This window comes from Atractosteus spatula, chromosome 8 (genome assembly GCF_055471065.1).
Source record: "Atractosteus spatula isolate fAtrSpa1 chromosome 8, fAtrSpa1.hap1, whole genome shotgun sequence".
Classification (NCBI taxonomy): Eukaryota; Metazoa; Chordata; class Actinopteri; order Semionotiformes; family Lepisosteidae; genus Atractosteus; species Atractosteus spatula.
Window position 1 is genome coordinate 12,727,926 of NC_142713.1, and position 13,712 is coordinate 12,741,637.

Here is a 13,712-nt window from a genome sequence, read left to right on the forward strand (position 1 = left end):
TTATTTCTGCTGAAAAACACGTTTTGACAATTTCTGAGCACTGGGGTTAAGGGCTGACTCAGTGTGCTCTTCTGAGCCAGGCAGTTACACTGCGAATCTAAGGGCTGAGAAAAAGCGTTTATTTCGGGCTGAAAAACACGTTTTGAAAACTGTGTTGTTCCTACCCTATAAGTTACATGGGGGTTACCAAAGTTGCCAAAACATGTTTATTTCTGCTGAAAAACACGTTTTGACAATTTCTGTACACTGGGGTTAAGGGCTGACTCAATGTGCTCTTCTGAGCCAGGCAGTTACACTGCGATTCTAAGGGCTGACAAAACGCGTTTATTTCGGGCTGAAAAACACGTTTTGAAAACTGTGCTGTTCCTGCCCTATTAGTTCCATGGTGGTGACCAAAGTTGCCAAAACGTCTTTATTTCTGCTGAAAAACACGTTTTGACAATTTCTGAGCACTGGGGTTAAGGGCTGACTCAATGTGCTCTTCTGAGCCAGGCAGTTACACTGCGAATCTAAGGGCTGAGAAAAAGCGTTTATTTCGGGCTGAAAAACACGTTTTGAAAACTGTGTTGTTCCTACCCTATAAGTTACATGGGGGTTACCAAAGTTGCCAAAACATGTTTATTTCTGCTGAAAAACACGTTTTGACAATTTCTGTACACTGGGGTTAAGGGCTGACTCAATGTGCTCTTCTGAGCCAGGCAGTTACACTGCGATTCTAAGGGCTGACAAAACGCGTTTATTTCGGGCTGAAAAACACGTTTTGAAAACTGTGCTGTTCCTTCCCTATTAGTTCCATGGTGGTGACCAAAGTTGCCAAAACGTCTTTATTTCTGCTGAAAAACACGTTTTGACAATTTCTGAGCACTGGGGTTAAGGGCTGACTCAATGTGCTCTTCTGAGCCAGGCAGTTACACTGCGAATCTAAGGGCTGAGAAAAAGCGTTTATTTCGGGCTGAAAAACACGTTTTGAAAACTGTGTTGTTCCTACCCTATAAGTTACATGGGGGTTACCAAAGTTGCCAAAACATGTTTATTTCTGCTGAAAAACACGTTTTGACAATTTCTGTACACTGGGGTTAAGGGCTGACTCAATGTGCTCTTCTGAGCCAGGCAGTTACACAGCGATTCTAAGGGCTGACAAAACGCGTTTATTTCGGGCTGAAAAACACGTTTTGAAAACTGTGCTGTTCCTGCCCTATAAGTTACATGGTGGTGACCAAAGTTGCCAAAACGTCTTTATTTCTGCTGAAAAACACGTTTTGACAATTTCTGAGCACTGGGGTTAAGGGCTGACTCAATGTGCTCTTCTGTGCCAGGCAGTTACACTGCGAATCTAAGGGCTGAGAAAAAGCGTTTATTTCGGGCTGAAAAACACGTTTTGAAAACTGTGTTGTTCCTACCCTATAAGTTACATGGAGGTTACCAAAGTTGCCAAAACATGTTTATTTCTGCTGAAAAACACATTTTGACAATTTCTGTAAACTGGGGTTAAGGGCTGACTCAATGTGCTCTTCTGAGCCAGGCAGTTACACAGCGATTCTAAGGGCTGACAAAACGCGTTTATTTCGGGCTGAAAAACACGTTTTGAAAACTGTGTTGTTCCTGCCCTAAAAGTTACATGGTGGTGACCAAAGTTGCCAAAACGTGTTTATTTCTGCTGAAAAACACGATTTGACAATTTCTGAGCACTGGGGTTAAGGGCTGACTCAATGTGCTCTTCTGAGCCAGGCAGTTACACAGCGATTCTAAGGGCTGACAAAACGCGTTTATTTCGGGCTGAAAAACACGTTTTGAAAACTGTGTTGTTCCTGCCCTATAAGTTACATGGTGGTGACCAAAGTTGCCAAAACATGTTTATTTCTGCTGAAAAACACGTTTTGACAATTTCTGAGCACTGGGGTTAAGGGCTGACTCAGTGTGCTCTTCTGAGCCAGGCAGTTACACTGCGAATCTAAGGGCTGAGAAAAAGCGTTTATTTCGGGCTGAAAAACACGTTTTGAAAACTGTGTTGTTCCTACCCTATAAGTTACATGGGGGTTACCAAAGTTGCCAAAACATGTTTATTTCTGCTGAAAAACACGTTTTGACAATTTCTGTACACTGGGGTTAAGGGCTGACTCAATGTGCTCTTCTGAGCCAGGCAGTTACACTGCGATTCTAAGGGCTGACAAAACGCGTTTATTTCGGGCTGAAAAACACGTTTTGAAAACTGTGCTGTTCCTGCCCTATAAGTTACATGGTGGTGACCAAAGTTGCCAAAACATGTTTATTTCTGCTGAAAAACACGTTTTGACAATTTCTGAGCACTGGGGTTAAGGGCTGACTCAGTGTGCTCTTCTGAGCCAGGCAGTTACACTGCGAATCTAAGGGCTGAGAAAAAGCGTTTATTTCGGGCTGAAAAACACGTTTTGAAAACTGTGTTGTTCCTACCCTATAAGTTACATGGGGGTTACCAAAGTTGCCAAAACATGTTTATTTCTGCTGAAAAACACGTTTTGACAATTTCTGTAAACTGGGGTTAAGGGCTGATTCAATGTGCTCTTCTGAGCCAGGCAGTTACACTGCGATTCTAAGGGCTGACAAAACGCGTTTATTTCGGGCTGAAAAACACGTTTTGAAAACTGTGCTGTTCCTGCCCTATAAGTTACATGGTGGTGACCAAAGTTGCCAAAACGTCTTTATTTCTGCTGAAAAACACGTTTTGACAATTTCTGAGCACTGGGGTTAAGGGCTGACTCAATGTGCTCTTCTGAGCCAGGCAGTTACACTGCGAATCTAAGGGCTGAGAAAAAGCGTTTATTTCGGGCTGAAAAACACGTTTTGAAAACTGTGCTGTTCCTGCCCTGTAAGTTACATGGTGGTGACCAAAGTTGCCAAAACGTCTTTATTTCTGCTGAAAAACACGTTTTGACAATTTCTGAGCACTGGGGTTAAGGGCTGACTCAATGTGCTCTTCTGAGCCAGGCAGTTACACTGCGAATCTAAGGGCTGAGAAAAAGCGTTTATTTCGGGCTGAAAAACACGTTTTGAAAACTGTGTTGTTCCTACCCTATAAGTTACATGGGGGTTACCAAAGTTGCCAAAACATGTTTATTTCTGCTGAAAAACACGTTTTGACAATTTCTGTACACTGGGGTTAAGGGCTGACTCAATGTGCTCTTCTGAGCCAGGCAGTTACACTGCGATTCTAAGGGCTGACAAAACGCGTTTATTTCGGGCTGAAAAACACGTTTTGAAAACTGTGCTGTTCCTGCCCTATAAGTTACATGGTGGTGACCAAAGTTGCCAAAACATGTTTATTTCTGCTGAAAAACACGTTTTGACAATTTCTGAGCACTGGGGTTAAGGGCTGACTCAGTGTGCTCTTCTGAGCCAGACAGTTACACTGCGAATCTAAGGGCTGAGAAAAAGCGTTTATTTCGGGCTGAAAAACACGTTTTGAAAACTGTGTTGTTCCTGCCCTATAAGTTACATGGTGGTGACCAAAGTTACCAAAACGTGTTTATTTCTGCTGAAAAACACGTTTTGACAATTTCTGAGCACTGGGGTTAAGGGCTGACTCAGTGTGCTCTTCTGAGCCAGGCAGTTACACTGCGAATCTAAGGGCTGAGAAAAAGCGTTTATTTCGGGCTGAAAAACACGTTTTGAAAACTGTGTTGTTCCTACCCTATAAGTTACATGGGGGTTACCAAAGTTGCCAAAACATGTTTATTTCTGCTGAAAAACACGTTTTGACAATTTCTGTACACTGGGGTTAAGGGCTGACTCAATGTGCTCTTCTGAGCCAGGCAGTTACACTGCGATTCTAAGGGCTGACAAAACGCGTTTATTTCGGGCTGAAAAACACGTTTTGAAAACTGTGCTGTTCCTGCCCTATAAGTTACATGGTGGTGACCAAAGTTGCCAAAACATGTTTATTTCTGCTGAAAAACACGTTTTGACAATTTCTGAGCACTGGGGTTAAGGGCTGACTCAGTGTGCTCTTCTGAGCCAGGCAGTTACACTGCGAATCTAAGGGCTGAGAAAAAGCGTTTATTTCGGGCTGAAAAACACGTTTTGAAAACTGTGTTGTTCCTACCCTATAAGTTACATGGGGGTTACCAATGTTGCCAAAACATGTTTATTTCTGCTGAAAAACACGTTTTGACAATTTCTGTACACTGGGGTTAAGGGCTGACTCAATGTGCTCTTCTGAGCCAGGCAGTTACACTGCGATTCTAAGGGCTGACAAAACGCGTTTATTTCGGGCTGAAAAACACGTTTTGAAAACTGTGCTGTTCCTGCCCTATAAGTTACATGGTGGTGACCAAAGTTGCCAAAACGTCTTTATTTCTGCTGAAAAACACGTTTTGACAATTTCTGAGCACTGGGGTTAAGGGCTGACTCAATGTGCTCTTCTGTGCCAGGCAGTTACACTGCGAATCTAAGGGCTGAGAAAAAGCGTTTATTTCGGGCTGAAAAACACGTTTTGAAAACTGTGTTGTTCCTACCCTATAAGTTACATGGGGGTTACCAAAGTTGCCAAAACATGTTTATTTCTGCTGAAAAACACATTTTGACAATTTCTGTACACTGGGGTTAAGGGCTGACTCAATGTGCTCTTCTGAGCCAGGCAGTTACACAGCGATTCTAAGGGCTGACAAAACGCGTTTATTTCGGGCTGAAAAACACGTTTTGAAAACTGTGTTGTTCCTGCCCTAAAAGTTACATGGTGGTGACCAAAGTTGCCAAAACGTGTTTATTTCTGCTGAAAAACACGATTTGACAATTTCTGAGCACTGGGGTTAAGGGCTGACTCAATGTGCTCTTCTGAGCCAGGCAGTTACACTGCGAATCTAAGGGCTGAGAAAAAGCGTTTATTTCGGGCTGAAAAACACGTTTTGAAAACTGTGCTGTTCCTGCCCTATAAGTTACATGGTGGTGACCAAAGTTGCCAAAACGTCTTTATTTCTGCTGAAAAACACGTTTTGACAATTTCTGAGCACTGGGGTTAAGGGCTGACTCAATGTGCTCTTCTGAGCCAGGCAGTTACACTGCGATTCTAAGGGCTGAGAAAAAGCGTTTATTTCGGGCTGAAAAACACGTTTTGAAAACTGTGTTGTTCCTGCCGTATAAGTTACACGGGGGTTACCAAAGTTGCCAAAACATGTTTATTTCTGCTGAAAAACACGTTTTGACAATTTCTGTACACTGGGGTTAAGGGCTGACTCAATGTGCTCTTCTGAGCCAGGCAGTTACACTGCGATTCTAAGGGCTGACAAAACGCGTTTATTTCGGGCTGAAAAACACGTTTTGAAAACTGTGTTGTTCCTGCCCTATAAGTTACATGGTGGTGACCAAAGTTGCCAAAACGTCTTTATTTCTGCTGAAAAACACGTTTTGACAATTTCTGAGCACTGGGGTTAAGGGCTGACTCAATGTGCTCTTCTGAGCCAGGCAGTTACACTGCGAATCTAAGGGCTGAGAAAAAGCGTTTATTTCGGGCTGAAAAACACGTTTTGAAAACTGTGTTGTTCCTACCCTATAAGTTACATGGGGGTTACCAAAGTTGCCAAAACATGTTTATTTCTGCTGAAAAACACGTTTTGACAATTTCTGTACACTGGGGTTAAGGGCTGACTCAATGTGCTCTTCTGAGCCAGGCAGTTACACTGCGATTCTAAGGGCTGACAAAACGCGTTTATTTCGGGCTGAAAAACACGTTTTGAAAACTGTGCTGTTCCTGCCCTATAAGTTACATGGTGGTGACCAAAGTTGCCAAAACGTCTTTATTTCTGCTGAAAAACACGTTTTGACAATTTCTGAGCACTGGGGTTAAGGGCTGACTCAATGTGCTCTTCTGAGCCAGGCAGTTACACTGCGAATCTAAGGGCTGAGAAAAAGCGTTTATTTCGGGCTGAAAAACACGTTTTGAAAACTGTGTTGTTCCTACCCTATAAGTTACATGGGGGTTACCAAAGTTGCCAAAACATGTTTATTTCTGCTGAAAAACACGTTTTGACAATTTCTGAGCACTGGGGTTAAGGGCTGACTCAATGTGCTCTTCTGAGCCAGGCAGTTACACTGCGAATCTAAGGGCTGAGAAAAAGCGTTTATTTCGGGCTGAAAAACACGTTTTGAAAACTGTGTTGTTCCTGCCCTATAAGTTACACGGGGGTTACCAAAGTTGCCAAAACATGTTTATTTCTGCTGAAAAACACGTTTTGACAATTTCTGTACACTGGGGTTAAGGGCTGACTCAATGTGCTCTTCTGAGCCAGGCAGTTACACAGCAATTCTAAAGGCTGACAAAACGCGTTTATTTCGGGCTGAAAAACACGTTTTGAAAACTGTGTTGTTCCTGCCCTATAAGTTACATGGTGGTGACCAAAGTTGCCAAAACGTCTTTATTTCTGCTGAAAAACACTTTTTGACAATTTCTGAGCACTGGGGTTAAGGGCTGACTCAATCTGCTCTTCTGAGCCAGGCAGTTACACTGCGAATCTAAGGGCTGAGAAAAAGCGTTTATTTCGGGCTGAAAAACACGTTTTGAAAACTGTGTTGTTCCTACCCTATAAGTTACATGGGGGTTACCAAAGTTGCCAAAACATGTTTATTTCAGCTGAAAAACACGTTTTGACAATTTCTGTACACTGGGGTTAAGGGCTGACTCAATGTGCTCTTCTGAGCCAGGCAGTTACACAGCGATTCTAAGGGCTGACAAAACGCGTTTATTTCGGGCCGAAAAACACGTTTTGAAAACTGTGTTGTTCCTGCCCTATAAGTTACATGGGGGTTACCAAAGTTGCCAAAACATGTTTATTTCTGCTGAAAAACACGTTTTGACAATTTCTGTACACTGGGGTTAAGGGCTGACTCAATGTGCTCTTCTGAGCCAGGCAGTTACACTGCGATTCTAAGGGCTGACAAAACGCGTTTATTTCGGGCTGAAAAACACGTTTTGAAAACTGTGCTGTTCCTGCCCTATAAGTTACATGGTGGTGACCAAAGTTGCCAAAACGTCTTTATTTCTGCTGAAAAACACGTTTTGACAATTTCTGAGCACTGGGGTTAAGGGCTGACTCAGTGTGCTCTTCTGAGCCAGGCAGTTACACTGCGAATCTAAGGGCTGAGAAAAAGCGTTTATTTCGGGCTGAAAAACACGTTTTGAAAACTGTGTTGTTCCTACCCTATAAGTTACATGGGGGTTACCAAAGTTGCCAAAACATGTTTATTTCTGCTGAAAAACACGTTTTGACAATTTCTGTACACTGGGGTTAAGGGCTGACTCAATGTGCTCTTCTGAGCCAGGCAGTTACACTGCGATTCTAAGGGCTGACAAAACGCGTTTATTTCGGGCTGAAAAACACGTTTTGAAAACTGTGCTGTTCCTGCCCTATAAGTTACATGGTGGTGACCAAAGTTGCCAAAACGTCTTTATTTCTGCTGAAAAACACGTTTTGACAATTTCTGCACACTGGGGTTAAGGGCTGACTCAATGTGCTCTTCTGAGCCAGGCAGTTACACAGCGATTCTAAGGGCTGACAAAACGCGTTTATTTCGGGCTGAAAAACACGTTTTGAAAACTGTGTTGTTCCTGCCCTAAAAGTTACATGGTGGTTACCAAAGTTGCCAAAACGTGTTTATTTCTGCTGAAAAACACGATTTGACAATTTCTGCACACTGGGGTTAAGGGCTGACTCAATGTGCTCTTCTGAGCCAGGCAGTTACACAGCGATTCTAAGGGCTGACAAAACGCGTTTATTTCGGGCTGAAAAACACGTTTTGAAAACTGTGCTGTTCCTGCCCTATAAGTTACATGGTGGTGACCAAAGTTGCCAAAACGTCTTTATTTCTGCTGAAAAACACGTTTTGACAATTTCTGAGCACTGGGGTTAAGGGCTGACTCAATGTGCTCTTCTGAGCCAGGCAGTTACACAGCGATTCTAAGGGCTGACAAAACGCGTTTATTTCGGGCTGAAAAACACGTTTTGAAAACTGTGTTGTTCCTGCCCTATAAGTTACATGGTGGTGACCAAAGTTGCCAAAACGTGTTTATTTCTGCTGAAAAACACGTTTTGACAATTTCTGAGCACTGGGGTTAAGGGCTGACTCAGTGTGCTCTTCTGAGCCAGGCAGTTACACAGCGATTCTAAGGGCTGACAAAACGCGTTTATTCGGGCTGAAAAACACGTTTTGAAAACTGTGTTGTTCCTGCCCTATAAGTTACATGGTGGTGACCAAAGTTACCAAAACGTGTTTATTTCTGCTGAAAAACACGTTTTGACAATTTCTGAGCACTGGGGTTAAGGGCTGACTCAGTGTGCTCTTCTGAGCCAGGCAGTTACACTGCGAATCTAAGGGCTGAGAAAAAGCGTTTATTTCGGGCTGAAAAACACGTTTTGAAAACTGTGTTGTTCCTACCCTATAAGTTACATGGGGGTTACCAAAGTTGCCAAAACATGTTTATTTCTGCTGAAAAACACGTTTTGACAATTTCTGTACACTGGGGTTAAGGGCTGACTCAATGTGCTCTTCTGAGCCAGGCAGTTACACTGCGATTCTAAGGGCTGACAAAACGCGTTTATTTCGGGCTGAAAAACACGTTTTGAAAACTGTGCTGTTCCTGCCCTATAAGTTACATGGTGGTGACCAAAGTTGCCAAAACATGTTTATTTCTGCTGAAAAACACGTTTTGACAATTTCTGAGCACTGGGGTTAAGGGCTGACTCAGTGTGCTCTTCTGAGCCAGGCAGTTACACTGCGAATCTAAGGGCTGAGAAAAAGCGTTTATTTCGGGCTGAAAAACACGTTTTGAAAACTGTGTTGTTCCTACCCTATAAGTTACATGGGGGTTACCAATGTTGCCAAAACATGTTTATTTCTGCTGAAAAACACGTTTTGACAATTTCTGTACACTGGGGTTAAGGGCTGACTCAATGTGCTCTTCTGAGCCAGGCAGTTACACTGCGATTCTAAGGGCTGACAAAACGCGTTTATTTCGGGCTGAAAAACACGTTTTGAAAACTGTGCTGTTCCTGCCCTATAAGTTACATGGTGGTGACCAAAGTTGCCAAAACGTCTTTATTTCTGCTGAAAAACACGTTTTGAAAATTTCTGAGCACTGGGGTTAAGGGCTGACTCAATGTGCTCTTCTGAGCCAGGCAGTTACACTGCGAATCTAAGGGCTGAGAAAAAGCGTTTATTTCGGGCTGAAAAACACGTTTTGAAAACTGTGTTGTTCCTACCCTATAAGTTACATGGGGGTTACCAAAGTTGCCAAAACATGTTTATTTCTGCTGAAAAACACGTTTTGACAATTTCTGTACACTGGGGTTAAGGGCTGACTCAATGTGCTCTTCTGAGCCAGGCAGTTACACAGCGATTCTAAAGGCTGACAAAACGCGTTTATTTCGGGCTGAAAAACACGTTTTGAAAACTGTGCTGTTCCTGCCCTATAAGTTACATGGTGGTGACCAAAGTTGCCAAAACGTCTTTATTTCTGCTGAAAAACACGATTTGACAATTTCTGAGCACTGGGGTTAAGGGCTGACTCAATGTGCTCTTCTGAGCCAGGCAGTTACACTGCGAATCTAAGGGCTGAGAAAAAGCGTTTATTTCGGGCTGAAAAACACGTTTTGAAAACTGTGTTGTTCCTACCCTATAAGTTACATGGAGGTTACCAAAGTTGCCAAAACATGTTTATTTCTGCTGAAAAACACATTTTGACAATTTCTGTACACTGGGGTTAAGGGCTGACTCAATGTGCTCTTCTGAGCCAGGCAGTTACACAGCGATTCTAAGGGCTGACAAAACGCGTTTATTTCGGGCTGAAAAACACGTTTTGAAAACTGTGTTGTTCCTGCCCTATAAGTTACATGGTGGTGACCAAAGTTGCCAAAACATGTTTATTTCTGCTGAAAAACACGTTTTGACAATTTCTGAGCACTGGGGTTAAGGGCTGACTCAATGTGCTCTTCTGAGCCAGGCAGTTACACAGCGATTCTAAGGGCTGACAAAACGCGTTTATTTCGGGCTGAAAAACACGTTTTGAAAACTGTGTTGTTCCTGCCCTATAAGTTACATGGTGGTGACCAAAGTTGCCAAAACATGTTTATTTCTGCTGAAAAACACGTTTTGACAATTTCTGAGCACTGGGGTTAAGGGCTGACTCAGTGTGCTCTTCTGAGCCAGGCAGTTACACTGCGAATCTAAGGGCTGAGAAAAAGCGTTTATTTCGGGCTGAAAAACACGTTTTGAAAACTGTGTTGTTCCTACCCTATAAGTTACATGGGGGTTACCAAAGTTGCCAAAACATGTTTATTTCTGCTGAAAAACACGTTTTGACAATTTCTGTACACTGGGGTTAAGGGCTGACTCAATGTGCTCTTCTGAGCCAGGCAGTTACACTGCGATTCTAAGGGCTGACAAAACGCGTTTATTTCGGGCTGAAAAACACGTTTTGAAAACTGTGCTGTTCCTGCCCTATAAGTTACATGGTGGTGACCAAAGTTGCCAAAACGATCTTATTTCTGCTGAAAAACACGTTTTGACAATTTCTGAGCACTGGGGTTAAGGGCTGACTCAATGTGCTCTTCTGAGCCAGGCAGTTACACTGCGAATCTAAGGGCTGAGAAAAAGCGTTTATTTCGGGCTGAAAAACACGTTTTGAAAACTGTGTTGTTCCAACCCTATAAGTTACATGGGGGTTACCAAAGTTGCCAAAACATGTTTATTTCTGCTGAAAAACACGTTTTGACAATTTCTGTACACTGGGGTTAAGGGCTGACTCAATGTGCTCTTCTGAGCCAGGCAGTTACACAGCGATTCTAAGGGCTGACAAAACGCGTTTATTTCGGGCTGAAAAACACGTTTTGAAAACTGTGCTGTTCCTGCCCTATAAGTTACATGGTGGTGACCAAAGTTGCCAAAACGTCTTTATTTCTGCTGAAAAACACGTTTTGACAATTTCTGAGCACTGGGGTTAAGGGCTGACTCAATGTGCTCTTCTGTGCCAGGCAGTTACACTGCGAATCTAAGGGCTGAGAAAAAGCGTTTATTTTGGGCTGAAAAACACGTTTTGAAAACTGTGTTGTTCCTACCCTATAAGTTACATGGGGGTTACCAAAGTTGCCAAAACGTGTTTATTTCTGCTGAAAAACACGATTTGACAATTTCTGCACACTGGGGTTAAGGGCTGACTCAATGTGCTCTTCTGAGCCAGGCAGTTACACAGCGATTCTAAGGGCTGACAAAACGCGTTTATTTCGGGCTGAAAAACACGTTTTGAAAACTGTGCTGTTCCTGCCCTATAAGTTACATGGTGGTGACCAAAGTTGCCAAAACGTCTTTATTTCTGCTGAAAAACACGTTTTGACAATTTCTGAGCACTGGGGTTAAGGGCTGACTCAATGTGCTCTTCTGAGCCAGGCAGTTACACAGCGATTCTAAGGGCTGACAAAACGCGTTTATTTCGGGCTGAAAAACACGTTTTGAAAACTGTGTTGTTCCTGCCCTATAAGTTACATGGTGGTGACCAAAGTTGCCAAAACGTCTTTATTTCTGCTGAAAAACACGTTTTGAAAATTTCTGAGCACTGGGGTTAAGGGCTGACTCAATGTGCTCTTCTGAGCCAGGCAGTTACACTGCGAATCTAAGGGCTGAGAAAAAGCGTTTATTTCGGGCTGAAAAACACGTTTTGAAAACTGTGTTGTTCCTACCCTATAAGTTACATGGGGGTTACCAAAGTTGCCAAAACATGTTTATTTCTGCTGAAAAACACGTTTTGACAATTTCTGTACACTGGGGTTAAGGGCTGACTCAATGTGCTCTTCTGAGCCAGGCAGTTACACAGCGATTCTAAAGGCTGACAAAACGCGTTTATTTCGGGCTGAAAAACACGTTTTGAAAACTGTGCTGTTCCTGCCCTATAAGTTACATGGTGGTGACCAAAGTTGCCAAAACGTCTTTATTTCTGCTGAAAAACACGATTTGACAATTTCTGAGCACTGGGGTTAAGGGCTGACTCAATGTGCTCTTCTGAGCCAGGCAGTTACACTGCGAATCTAAGGGCTGAGAAAAAGCGTTTATTTCGGGCTGAAAAACACGTTTTGAAAACTGTGTTGTTCCTACCCTATAAGTTACATGGAGGTTACCAAAGTTGCCAAAACATGTTTATTTCTGCTGAAAAACACATTTTGACAATTTCTGTACACTGGGGTTAAGGGCTGACTCAATGTGCTCTTCTGAGCCAGGCAGTTACACAGCGATTCTAAGGGCTGACAAAACGCGTTTATTTCGGGCTGAAAAACACGTTTTGAAAACTGTGTTGTTCCTGCCCTATAAGTTACATGGTGGTGACCAAAGTTGCCAAAACATGTTTATTTCTGCTGAAAAACACGTTTTGACAATTTCTGAGCACTGGGGTTAAGGGCTGACTCAATGTGCTCTTCTGAGCCAGGCAGTTACACAGCGATTCTAAGGGCTGACAAAACGCGTTTATTTCGGGCTGAAAAACACGTTTTGAAAACTGTGTTGTTCCTGCCCTATAAGTTACATGGTGGTGACCAAAGTTGCCAAAACATGTTTATTTCTGCTGAAAAACACGTTTTGACAATTTCTGAGCACTGGGGTTAAGGGCTGACTCAGTGTGCTCTTCTGAGCCAGGCAGTTACACTGCGAATCTAAGGGCTGAGAAAAAGCGTTTATTTCGGGCTGAAAAACACGTTTTGAAAACTGTGTTGTTCCTACCCTATAAGTTACATGGGGGTTACCAAAGTTGCCAAAACATGTTTATTTCTGCTGAAAAACACGTTTTGACAATTTCTGTACACTGGGGTTAAGGGCTGACTCAATGTGCTCTTCTGAGCCAGGCAGTTACACTGCGATTCTAAGGGCTGACAAAACGCGTTTATTTCGGGCTGAAAAACACGTTTTGAAAACTGTGCTGTTCCTGCCCTATAAGTTACATGGTGGTGACCAAAGTTGCCAAAACGATCTTATTTCTGCTGAAAAACACGTTTTGACAATTTCTGAGCACTGGGGTTAAGGGCTGACTCAATGTGCTCTTCTGAGCCAGGCAGTTACACTGCGAATCTAAGGGCTGAGAAAAAGCGTTTATTTCGGGCTGAAAAACACGTTTTGAAAACTGTGTTGTTCCTACCCTATAAGTTACATGGGGGTTACCAAAGTTGCCAAAACATGTTTATTTCTGCTGAAAAACACGTTTTGACAATTTCTGTACACTGGGGTTAAGGGCTGACTCAATGTGCTCTTCTGAGCCAGGCAGTTACACAGCGATTCTAAGGGCTGACAAAACGCGTTTATTTCGGGCTGAAAAACACGTTTTGAAAACTGTGCTGTTCCTGCCCTATAAGTTACATGGTGGTGACCAAAGTTGCCAAAACGTCTTTATTTCTGCTGAAAAACACGTTTTGACAATTTCTGAGCACTGGGGTTAAGGGCTGACTCAATGTGCTCTTCTGTGCCAGGCAGTTACACTGCGAATCTAAGGGCTGAGAAAAAGCGTTTATTTTGGGCTGAAAAACACGTTTTGAAAACTGTGTTGTTCCTACCCTATAAGTTACATGGGGGTTACCAAAGTTGCCAAAACATGTTTATTTCTGCTGAAAAACACATTTTGACAATTTCTGTACACTGGGGTTAAGGGCTGACTCAATGTGCTCTTCTGAGCCAGGCAGTTACACAGCGATTCTAAGGGCTGACAAAACGCG